Genomic DNA, 19,548 nt, shown 5'->3' on the forward strand with positions numbered 1-19,548 from the left:
TTGGCCTTGATAAAAAGAGGAGCTGAGTATAGGAGCAAAGAGGTCCTTCTGCAGTTGTACAGGGCCCTAGTGAGACCGCACCTGGAGTACTGTGTGCAGTTTTGGTCTCCAAATTTGAGGAAGGATATTCTTGCTATTGAGGGCGTGCAGCGTAGGTTTGCTAGGCTATTTCCCGGAATGGCGAGACTGTCATATGTTGAAAGACTGGAGCGACTAGGCTTGTCTACACTGGAATTTAGAAGGATGAGAGGAGATCTTATCGAAACATATAAAATTATTAAGGGGTTGGACACGTTAGAGGCAGGAATCATGTTCCCAATGTTGGGGGAGTCCAGAACAAGGGGCCACAGTTTAAGAATAAGGGGTAGGCCATTTAGAACTGAGATGAGGAAAAACCTTTTCAGTCAGAGAGTTGTGAATCTGTGGAATTCTCTGCCTCAGAAGGCAGTGGAGGTTAATTCTCTGAATGCATTCAAGAGAGAGCTAGATAGAACTCTTAAGGATAGCGGAGTCAGGGTGTATGGGGAGAAGGCAGGAACGGGGTACTGATTGAGAATGATCAGCCATGATCACATTGAATGGCGTTGCTGGCTCGAAGGGCCGAATGGCCTCCTCCTGTACCTATTGTCTATTGTCTATAAATCAGCAGGTCAGGCAGCATCTCAGGAGAGAAGGAATGGGTGACGTTTCGGGTCGAGACCCTTCCTCAGATGTTTCGTCTGAGACCCTTCTTCTATGTTTCTATGTTTCCATGAACTGGGCTGATTTGTTGAGTGGTGTGGAGTTTCTGAAGAGAAATTGTGTTCATCCAGACCTGTGGGCAGAGTATTCAACATGAAGTGCACTGGCTTTGTGAATCAGGTGGAAAGTCATTGATTACAGACTGCCCCACGCCTGACTTGATCTTGAACTGCAGGATTTATTTGGATGGTCCAGTTGATCTTTGCGTTAATCTGGAACAATAGACAATAGGTGCAGGAGTAGGACATTCGGCCCTTCGAGCCAGCACCGCCATTCAATGTGATCATGGCTGATCATTCTCAATCAGTACCCCGTTCCTGCCTTCTCCCCATACCCCCTGACTCCGCTATCCTTAAGATCTCTTTCTAGCTCTCTCTTGAATGCATTCAGAGAATTGGCCTCCACTGCCTTCTGAGGCAGAGAATTCCACAGATTTACAACTCTCTGACTGAAAAGGTTTTTCCTCATCTCAGTTCTAAATGGCCTACCCCTTATTCTTAAACTGTGGCCCATTGTTCTGGACTCCCCCAACATTGGGAACATGTTTCCTGCCTCTAACGTGTCCAACCCCTTAATAATCTTATACGTTTCGATAAGATCTCCTCTCATCCTTCTAAATTCCAGTGTATACAAGCCTAGTCGCTCCAGTCTTTCAACATATAACAGTCCCACCATTCCGGGAATTAACTTAGTAATCCTACGTTGCACGCCCTCAATAGCAAGAATATCCTTCCTCAAATTTGGAGACCAAAACTGCACACAGTACTCCAGGTGCGGTCTCACTAGGGCCCTGTACAACTGCAGAAGGACCTCTTTGCTCCTATACTCAACTCCTCTTGTTATGAAGACCAACATTCCATTGGCTTTCTTCACTGCCTGCTGTACCTGCATGCTTCCTTTCAGTGACTGATGCACTAGGACACCCAAATCTCGTTGTACGTCCCCTTTTCCTAACTTGCAAGCTGCCAGAAGAGGTAGTTGAGACAGGTCCAATGGCAACGTGTAAAAGACGCTTGGACAGGTGCATGGACAGGTTTGGAGGGATATGGGCCAAACATGGGCTGGTGGGACTAGTGTAGCTAGGACATCATAATCACAATCATACTTTATTAGCCAAGTATGTTTTGCAACATACGAGGAATTTCATTTGCCATACAGTCATACCAATAATAAGCAACAAGACAGACATTTTAATATGAACATCCCCCACAGTGACTCCTTCACATTCCTCACTGTGATGGAAGGTGAAAAAACCAATCTCTTCCCTTCTTTGTTCTCCCGCGGTCGGGGGCCTCGAACCTTCCGTTGTCGGGACGATCTTGGCTCCCGTAGCCAGCGGTCGGGCCCTCCTTGTCGGGGCGATCGAGCTCTCGCATCGGGGGGGGATCTCATCTCCCCCGTGCCGGGCGATCGGACCCCGAGTCGTGGCCAGTTAAACCTCGTGCGACTTGGAGCTTCCCGACATCAGTCTCCACCAGAGACTGCGAGCTCCTCAATGTTAAAGTCCGCAGGCCACGGTTGGAGCATCGATCCCAGGCAAGGGGCGGCAGGCTCCGATGTTAAGTTCACGGCTCCGCGTTGGGGCTCAAAGTCAGTCTCGATCAAGGCCGCCAGCTCCACGATGTTAGGCCGCAGAGTGACCGGAGATACGATCCGGAAAACAGTCGCATCTCAGGCAAGGTACGAGATTGAAAAAAGTTTCCACTTTTAACATAAAATAACAAAAAAGACGAAAAGACAGACAGTCCGTTGGCGAGACTGCCATTGCTGATGGAAATGGTGGGCGTTGTGGACGAGTTGGGCTGAAGGGCCTGTATCACTCTATGACTCGATGACTCTATGAAGAATGTTACCGATTAGGGACAGTTTACGAGCAGATGGGTCGGCTTTCAAGTCTAGAGAGTCAAGAGTGTATAAGTGTCATAGGTTTCGACAACAGAGTGGCGCGGTGGCGCAGCGGTAGAGTTGCTGCCTCACAGCGCCGGAGACCCAGGTTCAATCCTGACTACGGGTGCTGTCCGTACAGAGTTTGGACGTTCTCCCTGTGACCACGTGGGATTTTTCCGGGCGCTCTGCTTTCCTCCCGTACCACTAAGACGCCCAGGTTTGTAGGTTAATGAGCTTCGGTAAGAATTGTAAATTGTCCCTAGTGTGTGTAGGATTGTGCTAGTGTGCATTGTACAGGGCATTGGTGAGACCACACCTGGGGTATTGCGTACAGTTTTGGTCTCCTAATCTGAGGAAAGACATTCTTGCCATAGAGGGAGTACAGAGAAGGTTCACCAGATTGATTCCTGGGATGGCAGGACTTTCATATGAAGAAAGACTGGATAGACTCGCCTTGTACTCGCTGGAATTTAGAAGATTGAGGGGGGATCTTATAGAAACTTACAAAATTCTTAAGGGGTTGGACAAGCTAGATGCAGGAAGATTGTTCCCGATGTTGGGGAAGTCCAGAACAAGGGGTCACAGTTTAAGGATAAGGGGGAAGTCTTTTAGGACCGAGATGAGAAAGTTTTTTTTCACACAGAGAGTGGTGAATCTGTGGAATTCTTTGCCACAGAAGGTAGTTGAGGCCAGTTCATTGGCTATATTTAAGAGGGAGTTAGATGTGGCTCTTGTGGCTAAAGGGATCAGGGGGTATGGAGAGAAGGCAGTGGTAGTGGGGAAAATGCTAGAGTCAGTTATTAAAGATGTGATAGCATTACATTTGGAAAGTGGTGAAATCATCGGACAAAGTCAGCATGGATTTACCAAAGGCAAATCATGTCTGACGAATCTTATAGAATTTTTCGAGGATGTAACTAGTAGAGTGGATAAGGGAGAACCAGTCGATGTGCTATATCTGGACTTTCAGAAGGCTTTCGACAAGGTCCCACAAACTTAAAGCACACGGTATTGAGGGTTCAGTGTTGATGTGGATAGAAAATTGGTTAGCGGACAGGAAGCAAAGAGTAGGAATAAACGGGTCCTTTTCGGAATGGCAAGCAGTGACTAGTGGGGTACCGCAAGGCTCAGTGCTGGGACCCCAGTTATTTACAGTGTATATTAATGATTTGGACGAGGGAATTGAATGCAACATCTCTAAGTTTGCGGATGACACGAAGTTGGGTGGCAGTGTTAGCTGCGAGGAGGATGCTAGGAGGCTGCAGAGTGACTTGGATAGATTAGGCGAGTGGGAAAATGCATGGCAGATGCAATATAATGTGGATAAATGTGAGGTTATCCACTTTGGCGGCAAGAACAGGAAAGCAGAGTATTACCTGAATGGTGACCGATTGGGAGAAGGGGAGATGCAACGTGACCTGGGTGTCATGGTGCACCAGTCATTGAAAGCAAGCATGCAGGTGCAGCAGGCAGTGAAGAAAGCGAATGGTATGTTGGCATTCATAGCAAGAGGATTTGAGTTTAGGAGCAGGGAGGTTCTGCTGCAGTTGTACAGGGCCTTGGTGAGACCGCACCTGGAGTACTGTATGCAGTTTTGGTCTCCTAACCTGAGGAAAGACGTTCTTGCCTTAGAGGGAGTACAGAGAAGGTTCACCAGATTGATTCCTGGGATGGCAGGACTTACATATGAGGAAAGACTAGATAGACTGGGCTTGTACTCGCTGGAATTTAGAAGACTGAGGGGGGATCTTATAGAAACATATAAAATTCTTAAGGGGTTGGAGAGGCTAGATGCGGGAAGATTGTTCTCGATGTTGGGGGAGTCCAGAACCAGGGGTCACAGCTTAAGGATAAGGGGGAAGTCTTTTAGGACCGAGATGAGAAAACATTTCTTCACACAGAGAGTGGTGAGTCTGTGGAATTCTCTGCCACAGAAGGTAGTTGAGGCCAGTTCATTGGCTATATTTAAGAGGGAGTTAGATGTGGCCCTTTTTGCTAAAGGGATCAGGGGGTATGGAGAGAAGGCAGGTACAGGCTACTGAGCTGAATGATCAGCCATGAACATATTGAATGGCGGTGCAGGCTCGAAGGGCCGAATGGCCTACTCCTGCACCTATTTTCTATGTTTCTATGTTTCTAGGTACGGGATACTGAGTTGGACGATCAGCCATGATCATATTGAATGGCGGTGCAGGCTCGAAGGGCCGAATGGCCTACCCCTGCACCTATTTTCTATGTTTCTATTAATAGCGCATTGTGAATTATACTTTGTGCATGTACATTGTAAGTTATTGAACATTGAAGTAATTTAATTCAATGGTTCAATGGTACTCTTATGTCACATGTACAGTGAAAATTATTTTTTACACACAGTTCAGTGACAATCAATTAGGCACAATTATACCAATATACCTCGTTACTAATTACCTTAGTCTACCTCATTGGAGGCCTTTGAACTATCTTTAATCAGACTTTATCATACTTCAATGTTATATCTTGCACTAAATCTTGTATCCTTTATCCTTTATCTGCACACCAGGGACGGCTTGATTTTATTCATGTACAGTCTTTTGTAGCACGCAAACAAATGTTTTTCACTGTACCTCCATACACAAGAGTCGCCACTTATCTGGCGCCAACTTCAGTTCAAGTATCAAAGTTGTTAAAAATGTGGAGTCTTACTTCGGCCTTAAAGGCTAATTGTTGTCATGGCAACGGCGCTGGGTGGGACTTGCAGGGGTCGGCCTGGTCTGGTGATGTTGTTGGTGTCTCCACCGCTGCTCTACCGCAGATCATGTCCGATCCACGAGCTTGGCCTCTTGGAGCAGTGCCCGGTCTAATGGAGCCCCAGGCTGCTGCAGGTCCTCCAGCAGTGCCCGGTCTAATGTAGGCCCCGGCTGCTGCAGGGCCTCCAGTGGGGTCTGGTCTAATGTAGCCCCAGGCTGCTGCAGGTCCTCCAGCAGTGCCCGGTCTAATGGAGTCCCCGGCTGCTGCAGGGCCTCCAGTGGAGTCTGGTCTAATGTAGCCCCAGGCTGCTGCAGGGCCTCCAGCAGTGCCCAGTCTAATGGAGCCCCAGGCTGCTGCAGGTCCTCCAGCAGTGCCCGGTCTAATGTAGCCCCCGGCTGCTGCAGGGCGTCCAGTGGGGTCTGGTCTAATGGAGCTCCAGGCTGCTGCAGGTCCTCCAGCGGGGTCTGGTCTAATGGAGCCCCAGGCTGCTACAGGGCCTCCAACAGTGCTGATCTAATGGAGCCCCAGGCTGTTACAGGGCCTCCAGCATTGCTGATCTAATGGAGCCCCAGGCTGCTGCAGGGCCTCCAGCAGGGTCTGGTCTAATGGAGCCCCAGGCTGCTGCAAGGCCTCCAGCAGGGCTGATCAAATGGAGCCCCAGGCCGCTGCAGGGCCTCCAGCAGGGTCCGATCTAATGGAGCCCCAGGTTGCTGCAGGGCCTCCAGCAGGGTCTGATCTAATGGAGCCCCAGGCTGCTGCAGGGCCTCCAGCGGCCCACTCCACCCACTCATCCACCCAGACACGCGTTGACCTGTGAACGCCCCGTCCCCTCACCTAAGCCAGCACCCCCCCGCTCCAGGGCGAACGGTTGGGAAAAGTTTGGTGGGGAAAGTACCGTTTTTAACGCGGCAATTCTCTCTCAGTGCAATGGCCGCACTCCAACCTTGGACAACGGTGATGTTTCTTTTTAAGACATGCAGTACCTCCTTAATGAAGAGCAAATCCTTTAACTGTCCAACTGTTAACGCTTTCAACTACGCTGGAGTAAAAGAGGAAATATTTTACTCTCAAGCTCATTAGTCTGAGTGCGCTGCACGCAATTATAAATCCAGAAACTGCAACAATCCAGGTCAGAGTGCCCCTTGAGTTTCCAAGTGGATGAAAGAACAGCACATTACTCACCAGCTAACAGACTTTTGGAAGCCTTCCTAATTTGCCTGCGCCTCGTAGACAGATGAGATACCAGTGCTGTTCACTGCCAACTTCAGAAGCCTGCTGTGACTTCAGAAACATGGTCGCTATTTTAAAATGAGATTGGCGCTGCCATATTTTATTGTCGAACAAAACATTTTCCTCGTGGTGCATTTGTACCTACGTTTTGGAAATCCTTTTTGCATTATATAGCAAGTCAGGACATGGGCTTAATTAAGAAGATAACTGGTGTTTAACTTGTGCACTGAACTTTGCAAAAAAATCTGCTGTTATTTGTAATTAATGGTGTTAATTCTAACTTTCATTGAATGTTCTGTCTAGATAGCCAAGGTATCAGTAAGAACACTTGGAACTCCCCCAGTCTCTCCCAACCGAAGCAAAAGAAGGAGTGAAGAAATCTTAAGGTAAAGAGTGGAAACAATATTCTTCTTATTGAGTGCTTTGCCAAATAATTTTCATGTCAATTTATGCCACTGTTTCCTGGTTAAACTTGAAAATTCTTCTTCAGGAATATTCCTGCCTTTGTCCAATTTCTACATGCATTGGTCATTGTGATGATGTTGCTTTATAAGTGTTGTTGAGAAAGTTAACACTCATTGGTAAGTGTTGGGCAGAAGGTGCCATGTGAGAAGGGTTTTCCCATTCTGGTGGGTAAGCCTTCTGATGGAATTTGTCAACAAGAAGTCATTGTGTTTAATGTCAAATGACTGAGATGAAATGACCCAATGAAAGCTTGATGTTGCCTTGCCAAATGTGTCTGAGATGAATCGTGTGCTGTATTTGTTACTTCATCCCGCACCCTTGGGTGGCTAATGTAGTAATATTAGACGCTCGTGAAGCTGAATGGTTTACAATAGATGTGGTTGTATTCAAGCTGTTCAAAGATGTGGAGGTAGGACTTCAACTGAACAAAGAAAGTTGGTTGCCAGTTGGCAATTCCTCCCAAAACTCAGCTTCATTCCAGCTTCTGGATGATGAGCCTTGAATTTCCCACTCCTGTCCTATACCTTGTGAAGGCAAGAACAACTTTTTTATTGAATGATAGAGAAACCATTTCCAAAAAAAACATGTGGGGAACCTTTCAAAAGTTTGCTGCATTCTTGGCGTCTTTGGATTTTTCCCGATTATTGGTAAATATTGGATTAATTCCAACATCCTGCATTGTGCTGCCATCCCTTATCGTGATCTTGGAAGACTCCAGACTCCACTGTTTCCAGAGCTGTTCACAGTACTGAACATACCTGGTGATGTCTACACAATCTGGTCCATGGGCTGGGATCAAGGACATCGATGATTATGGTGTCTTTGCGTGGCAAATGCACAGCGATACTGGAAGCGCGTGAAGGTGAATGGTTTACAATATATATGTGATTATATTTGAGGTTTAAGCTGATCAAAGATATGGAGGTGGGGCTTCAACTGAACTACGAAGGTTGGCTGCCAGTTGTCAATTCCTCCCAAATCTCAGTTTCGTTCCAGCTTTTGGGCGACATGCCTTGGGTATGTATGTCACTGCAGTTCCATGGCTTGTGATGGGGGGAACGACTTTTACATTGAGTGATAGAGAAAACTGTGGGAAATCTTTCAATAGTTTGTGGCATTCTCGACGTTGTTGATTTTCCTAATTATTGGTAAATATTGGATTCATTTCAACATCCTACATGGTACTCTAACTGAAAGCCTTTATCGTGATCTTGGAAGAATTCCAGACTCTTACTGTTCCCTGAGTTGTTCAGAGAAATCTCTGAAGTCTAACGTAAAGTCTAAGTGGACATGGCTGGTGATATCTGCACAATCTGGGCTGGGATCTATGCAGACAGCACCCGAAGTCGGGATCGAACCTGGGGTCTCTGGCGCTGTGAGGCAGCAACTCTACCACCGCGCCACAGTGCATTGGCTGCTATGTTTCCTCGAATACCACAGTAACAATACATCATAGGCTGAAGTTACTTTGGGCCTGATTTGAAAATGGTGAAAGATTGTACACAAATTCAAATTTTTTTCTTTTGTTAGCGGTTAACTGACCCTCTGAATGATGTTTCGAAACCTTTCCGTGGTTTCATCAAGATGTCGAGTGATTGTTGGAGACAGTGACGTTTGTTATAGTTGTCATCAGCTGTTGGGAAAATAAATCTGAGCCAAGGTATTAATTTACAGCTCGATTGTCAATCATCTGTCACATCTTGTACCGTCAATAAAACGAAAACTGCGCTGGTGATGATTAAAGGTAATGCAGGAAGACTGAGTACTGCAGCACTGACATCAGCGTGGGATAACCCTGGCAGTAACAAGAGGGCAGAAAGGGAATTATGAATCAGTCACTGTAGCACAATATTTTTCTGAAACTTCTATAACTAGTTTCACAGATTATCACATCGAGTTCAGGTCATATCATTACATGGTAAAGATGTATTCTTCTTCAATAGGTTTGCAAAATTTTGCCCGAAATTGAGGGAGATTTCTCTTTATAACTTCAAGGATAGAGTTTGTTGTACCTGAGCCATTGTTACAGAGCCTTCTTTAGACTTGACTTTAGAGGTGCAGCACGGAAACAGACCCTTTGGCCCAATCGAGGCGGAGATTGATAGCTTCTCGTTGCCAGAGGCGGCTGTGGAGGCCAAGTCAGTGGATATTTTTAAGGCAGAGATAGATAGGTTTAGTTTAGTTTAGTTTTGTTTAGAGATACAGCGTGGAAACAGGCCCTTCGGTCCTCAGGGTCCGTGTCGACCAACGATCCCCGCACGTTAACACTATCCTACCCCCCAATAGGGAGAATTTACAATTTTACAGAAGCCAATTAACCTACAAACCTGTATGTCTTTGGAGTGCGGGAGGAAACCGAAGATCTCAGAGGAAACCCACGCAGGTCACGGGGAGAACGTACAAGCTCCGTACAGACAGCGCCCATAGTCGGGATGGAACCCGGGTCTCCGGCGCTGCATTCGCTGTAAGGCAGCGACTCTACCGCTGCGCCACTGTGACTGCCCTTTTGGTTCAGGTTTTTGATTAGTGCGGGTGTCAGGGGTTATGGGGAGAGGGCAGGAGAATGGAGTTAGGAGGGAGAGATAGATCAGCCATGATTGAATGGCGGAGTAGACTTGATGGGCCGAATGGCCTAATTCTGCTCCTATGACTTATGAACGCATGAATCAGCGCCATCCAGCGATCATCCCGCACAATAGCACTATCCTACATATTAGGGACAATTTACAATTTACAGAAGCCAATTAACCCATAAAGCTGAACATCTTTGGAGTGTGGGAGGAAACCGGAGCACCCGGAGAAAACCCATGCGGTCACGGGAAGAACGTATAAACTCGATACAGACAGCGCCGGTGGTCAGGATCGAACCCGGGTCTCCGGCATTAAAATCAACTAGAGACTCAACTCTAAAATGTAGCACCAAATAGTGTCACAGTGGTCTTACAAGCTTATCTTTGTCTTAGACAATAGACAATAGACAATAGGTGCAGGAGGAGGCCATTTGGCCCTTTGAGCCAGCACCGCCATTCAATGTGATCATGGTTGATCATTCTCAATCAGTACCCCGTTCCTGCCTTCTCCCCATACCCCCTGACTCCACTATCCTTAAGAGCTCCATCTAGCTCTCTCTTGAATGCATTCAGCGAATTGGCCTCCACTGCCTTCTGAGGCAGAGAATTCCACAGGTCTTCTGGAGATAGCAGGAGCTATGTCCAATCTCACAGAGAGGTTATGAGAGAGAATGTCTTTGGTTTGTTGCTGTACGTAACAGAGACTGTTGGTCGCACTTACAGTTCCAGAGTTGGTTTAATGAACTTCAGCATAACTGGATGCATGGCGCTGCATGCAATCAGTGGCCAATACCCTTATGTGTCTTCAGCACAAGAGGTCTGTGGTTGTTTGGAATGTCAGTGGAATTCTGAATCCACCCTCTGCGGTGTAAATCGCACCAAAGATTGTACTAACCGACCCACCAGAAAAATAAACCCGTATTTCTTTAGCTAGTGGTAGTAATGGAGGCAAACACAATGCGAGCATTTATTTCAAGAAAGGCTAGAATACAAAAACGGGGATGTACTGCTGGGGCTCTATAAGGCGCTGGTCAGACCACATTTGGAGTACTGTGAGCAATTTTAGGCACCATATCTGAGGAAGGATGTGCTGGCTCTGGAGAGGGTCCAGAGGAGGTTTACAAGAATTATCCCAGGAATAAGTGGGTTAACCTATAATGAGCGTTTGACGGCACTGGGCCTGTGTTCGCTGGGGTTTAGACGAATGAGGGGGGGACCTCTTCGAAACCGCAGGTGTGCGGCACGGTGGCGCAGCGGTAGAGTTGCTGCCTTACAGTGAATGCAGCGCCGGAGACTCAGGTTCGATCCTGACTACGGGCGCTGTCTGTACAGAGTTTGTACGTTCTCCCCGTGACCTGCGTGGGTTTTCTCCGAGATCTTCGGTTTCCTCCCACCCTCCAAAGACGTGCAGGTATCATATCATATCATATCATATATATACAGCCGGAAACAGGCCTTTTCGGCCCTCCATGTCCGTGCCGCCCAGTGATCCCCGTACATTAACACTATCCTACACCCACTAGGGACAATTTTTACATTTACCCAGCCAATTAACCTACATACCTGTACGTCTTTGGAGTGTGGGAGGAAACCGAAGATCTCGGAGAAAACCCACGCAGGTCACGGGGAGAACGTACAAACTCCTTACAGTGCAGCACCCGTAGTCAGGATCGAACCTGAGTCTCCGGCGCTGCATTCGCTGTAAAGCAGCAACTCTACCGCTGCGTAGGTTAATTGACTGGGTAAATGTAAAAATTGTCCCTAGTGTGTGTAGGATAGTGTTAATGTGCGGGGATCGCTGGGCGGCGCGGACTCGGTAGGCCGAAGGGCCTGTTTCTGCGCCGTATCTCTAAAAAAAAAAGAAAAACATACAGAATAGTGAAAAGCTTGGAATAAGTTTGTGGAATAAGTTAAAACAAAAATAGTTTCTATTATTCATCAGATATTCATAAGCCCAAAAGTAATAGGAGCAGAATTAGGCCATTCGGCCCATCAAGTTTACTCCGCCATTCAATCGTGGCTGATCTATCTCTCCCTCCTAACCCCATTCTCCTGCCTTCTCCCCATAACCCCTGACACCTGCACTAATCAAGAATCTTTCTGTCTCTGCCTTAAAAATATCCATTGACTTGGCCTCCACAGCCGTCTGTGGCAATGATTTCCGCAGATTCACCACCCTCTGACTAAAGAAATTCCTCCTCATCTCCTTCCTAAAGGAACGTCCTTTAATTCTGAGGCTATGACCTCTGGTCCTATACTCTTCCACTGGTGGAAACATCCTCTCCACATCCACTCTATCCAGGCCGAAGGGCCTGTTTCCATGCTGAGGGACAATCTTACAGAGTTTAGTTCAGTTTGGTTTATTGTCAGTGAAAAGCTCTTGTTGCGCGCTAGCCAGTCAGCGGAAAGACAATACATGATTACAATCGAACCATCCACAGTGTACAGACACTGGATAAAGGGAATGACGTCTAGTGAGCCACAGTTAGAGTTAGAAATGATGCTGTTGGAGTAGCCTAGAAACATAGAAAATAGGTGCAGGTGTAGGCCATTCGGCCCTTCGAGCCTGCACCGCCATTCAATATGATCATGGCTGATCATCCAGCTCAGTAACCTGTACCTGCCTTCTCTCCATACCCCCTGATCCCTTTAGCCATAAGGGCCATATCTAACTCCCTCCTAAATATAGCCAATGAACTGGCCTCAACTACCTTCTGTGGCAGAGAATTCCACAGACTCACCACTCTCTGTGTGAAGAAATGTTTTCTCATCTAGTGCAAGCTCAAGCCAGTAAAGTCCAATCAAAGATAGTCTGAGGGTCACCAATGAGGTAGATAGTAGCTTAGGATCACTCTAGTTATGGTGGGATGGTTCAGCTGCCTGATAACAGCTGGGAAGAAATGGTTCATTAATCAGGAATTGTGATTGATTATTAATTTAAGATAACACTGTCAGGAAAAGTGAAGAATGGACGATAATGGGATTGTGAAGGTTGGCACAAATTAACTTCATCTCAGCCGCCTTCCCTCGGGATTTCTTATGTGACTTAATTCACTGCATTTGCTAAAACTTCCATTCTTCACATTTGTCATTAATGCATTTATTAAAATGGCTTGTTAAACAAATTGCAACTGAGCATGTCCTCTACTTGCAATGGGCCTGGAGGCGATAATGACAACTGTGCTGAAGAAAATGGATCTTCATTGCTCCAACACTTGTACATTGAGCAGTTCTGCCTGAGAGTTTGATGGTCACCACTGAGGTAGATGATAGTTCAGGAGAGCAGTCCCTAACTACTATCTAGCTCATAGGTGACCCTCGGACTATCCTTGATTAGACTTTGCTGGCTTTACCTTGCACTAAAAGTTATCCCCTTATCATGTAACTTTACACTGTAAATTGCTCGACTGTAATCATGTGTTGTCCTTCCGCTGACTGGTTTGCACACAACAAAAAAGGCGTTTTCACTGCACCTCGGCACAAGGGACAATAAACTAAACTTCACCAAACTAATCATTCGTGGAGTTTTCACAAGTGTTGTTGCCAGGGTCTGACTTGATGCTACGTGGGAGAGGAAGTGTGTACAGGCATAGTATGCAAAAATATCTTCATATTACACACGGATTTATGCAGGATGACAGCTGCAGAAATCCACAGCTATCCCTTGCTGGTTGTCAAAGATGAAGAGGGCGACACTTTGAATATTTGATTTTACTTTATTTTTTGTATTTGGTTCTTGTTCTCCTCTTTTCAAAGCTACTGAAGAGGAGGTTTTTTGCTGTCACTTTCCAGTCTCGATCATTTATTTATTTTGTTTTGAAGGAATTTTCAATTGATTTACCAAAGGTCCCTTAGGTCCACTACAGAAGCAAACTGCTGAAAGAAAGCGAGAAATGGCCATCCATATCTCGAAAATGCAATGGATGGGTAGATAGATGTATTGGGATAGATACTATTGAGATAGATAGATCTATTGAGATAGATAGATTCTTGTTTAATAGGTTTAATTGTCAGGGGTTATGGGGAGAAGGCAGGAGAATGGGGTTATGAGGGAGAGATAGATCAGCCGCGATTGAATGGCGAAGTAGACTTGATGGGCCGAACTTGATAACCAGTCAGCGGAAAGACAATACATGATTACAATCGAGCCATTTACAGTAGAGGTCTATGATATGTAGGTTAATTGGCTGGGTAAATGTAAAAATTGTCCCTAGTGGGTGTAGGATAGTGTTAATGTACGGGGATTGCTGGGCGGCACGGACTTGGAGGGCCGAAAAGGCCTGTTTCCGGCTGTATATATATGATATGATATGATATGATAAGGGAATAATGTTTAGTGCAAGATAAAGCCAGTAAAGTCCAATCAAAGATAGTCCAAGGGTCAACAATGAGGTGGATAGTAGTTCAGGACCGCTCTCTGGATGTGGTAGGATGGTTCAGTTGCTTGATAACACCCGGGAAGAAACTGTCCCTGAATCTGGAGGTGTGCGTGTTCACACTTCTGTACCTTTTGCCCGATGGGAGAGGGGAGAAGAGGGAGTGGCCGGGGAGGGAACGAGGGAGTGACCCCTACCACCCCAGTAACGGACTGTTCCAGCTGCTACGGTCAGGCAAACGCCTCTGCTGTCACGCTGTGAAAACAGAGAGGATGAGACGGAGTTTCTTCCCACAGGCCATCAGGACTGTCAACTTTTATAACTCCAGAGACTAAATTTTTGTCTACACTATAGTAACTTATTAACTTTATTTATATGCTGTAACTGTAATTCTTTTTTGTGCACAACCCGCAGGCATTGCCACTTTCATTTCACTGCACATCGTGTATGTGTATGTGACAAATAAACTTGACTTGACTTGACTTGGGTGAGACTGGTCCTTGATTATGCTGCTGGCCTTGCCGAGGCAGCGTGAGGTGTAGATGGAGTCGATGGAAGAGAGGTTGGTTTGTGTGATGGTCTGGGCTGCTGGCCTTGCCGAGGCAGCGTGAGGTGTAGATGGAGTCGATGGAAGGGAGGTTGGTTTGTGTGATGGTCCGGGCTGCGTCCACAATTTGCTGCTGTTTCTTGCAGTCAGGGATGGAGCTGTTCCGAAACTAAGCCGTGATGCTTTCGCTGGCCTCTTCCAACATTCAATGTGATTGTGTAGAAAGATGGAACTGCACGCTCCTGCACTCTGTCGCCGGTGTGTAAGATAGCATTGGTGTTCAGGGTGAGCGCTGGGTTGCGCCGACTCGATGGGTTGAAGGGCTTGTTTCCACGCTGTATCTCTAAAGTCTAAAGTCTAAAAAAACTGGTGCAAAATCTGAGGCAAAAGAGAACGGTCTGCGGCACGGTGGCGCAGCGGTAGAGTTGCTGCCTTACAGCGCTTGCAGCGCTGGAGACCTGGGTTCCATCCCGACTACGGGTGCTGTCTGTGCGGAGTTTATACGTTCTCCCCTTGACCTGTGTGGCTTTTCTCCGAGATCTTCTGTTTCCTCCCATGCTCCAAACACGTACAGGTTTGTAGATTAATTGGCTTGGTGTATGTGTAAATTGTCCCTAGTGCCTGCAGGATAACGTTAATGTGCGGGGTCGGTGCGGACTTGGTGGGCCGAAGGGCCTGTTTCCGCGCTGTATCTCTAAACTCAACTAAGAAATGCCAGCCACAAAGGGCTTTGCCATGAGTTAGTGTTTCCATGGAAATTGTTGCTATTGGAAAGGTTAAACGACGACTGGTCTTATTAAACCTGCCCGTGGTGGTTTGATGAGGTGTATTGTACTCAGTCAGATATCATGATCCATGCTGTAAAAGGAAGCACCAAGGTTATGTAACATTATAGATTTTGCTTTCAAGCTTTTGATAAAGATTCTTGTTGACTAGTTTCATCAACATGACTGCAGTAGCTTTGAAATTTCTCAAACAATTAAATACTGACCCAAATAACGGCAAAGTGTCCAAAGGTGACAAATTATTCCACATCTAATTCAGGACGTTCCTATGCTAGTTATATTTTTACTATCTTTAAAATAAAATAAAATAAATAACTTTATTTATATAGCACTTTTCAAGCAATTGAATGCAGCCCAAAGTGCTTTCCACGAAACCAAACACATCTAAACAAAAATCTAAGGTATTTATTTCACAAAATGCTGGAGTAACTCAGCAGGTCAGGCAGCATCTCTGGAGAGAAGGAATGGGTGACGTTTCGGGTCGAGATCCTTCTTCTGAAGAAGGGTTTATTTATAATATTACAATTATTTATTTATAATATTTATTTCACCAAATGCTGGAGTAACTCAGCAGGTCAGGCAGCATCTCTGGAGAGAAGGAATGGGTGACGTTTCGAGTCGAGACCCCGTTTCTGAAGAGGGTGCTGCACCAATGCAGGAGAGGTTTGGGCCCAACGGGTCCACTTGGTCTAGTACAATTTAAAACAGTAAAGACATTGGCTATTAATAGCACAGATTTATATAACAAATATAAAATGTAAAATTGAGAGTGTAAAAAGACAAACAAACTAAAATCAGTTGAAAGCTTTTGATTAAAAAGATATGTTTTTAACTGCCGCATAAAAATGTCAACTAAGTGGGCGTCTCTCATAGCCCTGGGCTTTAGTTTTGTTTAGTTTTAGAGATTCAGCATGAAGAGACGATCTTTGGCCAACCGAGTCCATGCTGACCACCAATCACCTGCTCACACAAGTTCCTACCTTTCTTAGACAATAGACAGTAGGTTTAGGAGTAGGCTCTTCGGCCCTTCGAGCCAGCACCGCCATTCAATGTGATCATGGCTGATCATTCTCAATCAGTGCCCCGTTTCTGCCTTCTCCACATACCCCCTGACTCCGCTATCCTTAAGAGCTCTATCTAGCTCTCTCTTGAATGCATTCAGAGAATTGGCCTCCACTGCCTTCTGAGGCAGAGAATTCCACAGATTCACAACTCTCTGACTGAAAAAGTTTTTCCTCATCTCCGTTCTAAATGGCCTACCCCTTATTCTTAAACTGTGGCCCCTGGTTCTGGACTCCCCCAACATTGGGAACATGTTTCCTGCCTCTAACGTGTCCAACCCCTTAATAATCTTATAGGTTTCGAGTAAATGCTGGAGTAACTCAGCGGGTCAGGCAGCATCTTTAGAGAGAAGGAATGGGTGACGTTTCGGGTAGAGACCCTTCTTCAGACTTCTTATTCGGCATGGATGAGATGGGTCGAAGGGCCTGTTTCTGTGCCATACGACTCTGTGTCTCTATAAAACCTTGTAGGACGCCACATATTCGCCTGCACATCTCTGACCTATTTAGGAAGGAAAATGAAAACCCGCTGACAGTCAGTGTGATTTGGAATGAAGTCAAATCAAATGATTTACTTTATCTGTGATGTTTACATTGCATTGGAAAGGGGCATTGTTGTCATATTAGGCAGTGATTTAGACAGAGTAAACCTGCTCAGAAAACACTGGTGCCTGTCTGCAATGTTTAATACAAGAGTGGCTGTACTCTGTTGCACAGTAATATCTGGTGTGCCTTGAAGCCTAAAGTTCTGTCACTTTGCATTCCAGTGTAGAATGTGTTTGGTGGAAGGAAGATTATGTCAAAAGATCATAAGTGAAAGGGAGCAGAATTAGTCCATTCGGCCCATCGTCTACTCCGCCATTCAATCGTGGCTGATCTTATCCCTCCCTCCTAACCCCATTCTCCTGCCTTCTCCACATAACCCCTGACACCCGCACTGATCAAGAATCTATCTATCTCTGCCTTAAAATTATCCACTGGCTTGGTCTCCAAAGCCGTCTGTGGCAATGAATTCCACAGATTCTCCACCCTCCGACTAAAGAAATTCCTCCTCATCTCCTTCTTAAAGGAACACCCTTTAATTCTGAGGCTGTGACCTCTAGTCCTAGACTCTCCCACTAGTGGAAACATCCTCTCCACATCCACTCTATCCAGGCCGCTCACTATTCGGTATGTTTCAATGAGGACCCCCTCATACTTCTAAACTCCAGCGAGTACAGGCCCAGTGCCGACAGACGCTCATATTGGTTGTGACATCTGGCCTGGTCGCTGCCTCTCATCAGCTTTGAAATGTTGTCAAGATGTTGTCAAGCTGGAAAGGGTGGAGAAGGCTTTAAGTAGGATGTTGCCAGGACTCGAGGGCCTGAGCTATAGGGAGAGGTCTTTGCAGGCTGGGACTGTATTCCATGGAGCGCAGGAGGATGAGGACACAGTGAATGTTCGGCCTCTGGGTAGTGTTGTAGAGCAGAGGGATCTAGGAGTACAGGTGCATGGTTCCTTGAAGATCGAGTCACAGGTAGATAAGGTGATCAAAAAGGCTTTTTGGCACTTTGGCCTTCATCAACCAGAGTATTGGGTACAGAAGTTGGGAGGTCATGTTGCAGTTGTATAAGACGTTGGTGAGACTGCATTTTGGATATTGTGTTCAGTTCTGGGCACTGTTATAGGAAAGATATTGTCAAGCTTGAAAGGGTTCAGCGAAGATTAACGAGGATGTTGCCAGGACTAAAGGGTGTGAGCTACAGGGAGAGGTTGAGCAGGCTGGGTCTCTATTCCATGGAGCACAGGAGGATGAGGGGTGATCTTACAGAGGTATACAAAATCATGAGAGGAATAGTTCGGGTAGATGCACAGAGTCTCTTGCCCAGAGAATGGGAATCGAGGACCAGAGGATATGGGTTTAAGGTGAAGGGGGAAAGATTTAATAAGAATCTGTTCAAAAGTTCAGATGTTCTTGGAGCAGAATTGGACCATTCGGCCCATTGAGTCCACTCCGCCATTCAATTATGGCTGATCTATCAACCCCATTCTCCTGCCTTCTCCCCATAACCCTTGACACCCTTACTAATCGAGTACAGGTTCTTGAACCTGGAGGTCACAGTTTTTCGACCCCTGTACCTTCTTCCCGATAGTAGCAACGAGATGAGAGTGTGGCCTGGGTGATGTTCTGGAGTGAATCACTGAGTTTGAAAGAGTCTTGTAGTATTTTTGTAAAAAGAAAGCTGATGTCTAACATTAATAATTCTAATAGTGAAAACCGTGTTTAACGATGTAACAAAACTTACCGAAATAATGCCCATGATCTGATTTCTGCAGAGAGCATGTTCAAACGATGCTCTTTAATCTTGAATGACAAGGTACGATCTTCAGTGTGAGGATGTTTTAACATGGTGGGGCGGCACGGTGGCGCAGTGGTAGAGTTGCTGCCTCACAGCACCAGAGACCCAGGTTCGATTCTGACTACGGGTGCTGTCTGTACGGAGTTTGTATGTTCTCCTCGTGAGTTTTCTCCGACACTCCAAAGACGTACATGTTTGCAGGTTAATTGCCTTCAGTATAAATGTCAATTGTCCCTAGTGTGCGTAGGATAGTGTTAGTGTGCGGGGATCGCTGGGCGGTACGGACTCGGTGGGCCGAAGGGCCTGTTTCCGCACTGTATCTCTAAACTAAACTAAGCTAAACTTGCAGACCTGTTCCAACTTTGTTAAAGTCATTAGTTGCTGAAAGGGCAATTACACTTCATGCTTTGGTGGGCTTTGGAAACTATTATGAAAGCAAGAGACTGTATTCCCACAGAACAGTGTGTCTACTGGAATCTACCCGACAACTGCTGCTGGGATAGATACAGAGTGCTGGAGTAACTCAGCGGGTCAGGCAGCATCTCTGGAGAACATGGATAGCTGATGTTTCACAGAGTGCTGGAGTAACTCAGCGGGTCAGGCAGCATCTCTGGAGAGAAGGAATGGGTGACGTTTCAGGTCGAGACCCTTCTTCACACATTACTGCTGCTGGCCTGTGTTTCCTTTAAAATACATTAGTTTAGAGATACAGCGCCTAACAAGTTAAGGTTCATCGAGTCCGCACTGACCAGTGATCCTCACACACTAACACTATCCTACACACACCAGGGACAGTTTACAATCTTTACCGAAGCCAATT

At 46.2% G+C, this 19,548-nt stretch overlaps 1 protein-coding gene across 10 annotated transcripts in view; it reads left to right on the forward strand.

Moving 5' to 3' along the window:
- LOC144600001 (teneurin-2-like) overlaps window positions 1-19,548 on the forward strand; it is a 1,473,402-nt gene that overhangs the window by 283,142 nt on the left and 1,170,712 nt on the right. For all 10 annotated transcript variants that reach the window (XM_078411299.1, XM_078411301.1, XM_078411304.1 and 7 more), the window contains exon 2: window positions 6,889-6,971. The gene's annotated coding sequence lies outside the window, so the exon portion shown is untranslated. The remainder of the gene's footprint in view (window positions 1-6,888; window positions 6,972-19,548) is intronic.

The sequence above is a fragment of the Rhinoraja longicauda genome, chromosome 14 (assembly GCF_053455715.1).
Source record: "Rhinoraja longicauda isolate Sanriku21f chromosome 14, sRhiLon1.1, whole genome shotgun sequence".
Classification (NCBI taxonomy): Eukaryota; Metazoa; Chordata; class Chondrichthyes; order Rajiformes; family Arhynchobatidae; genus Rhinoraja; species Rhinoraja longicauda.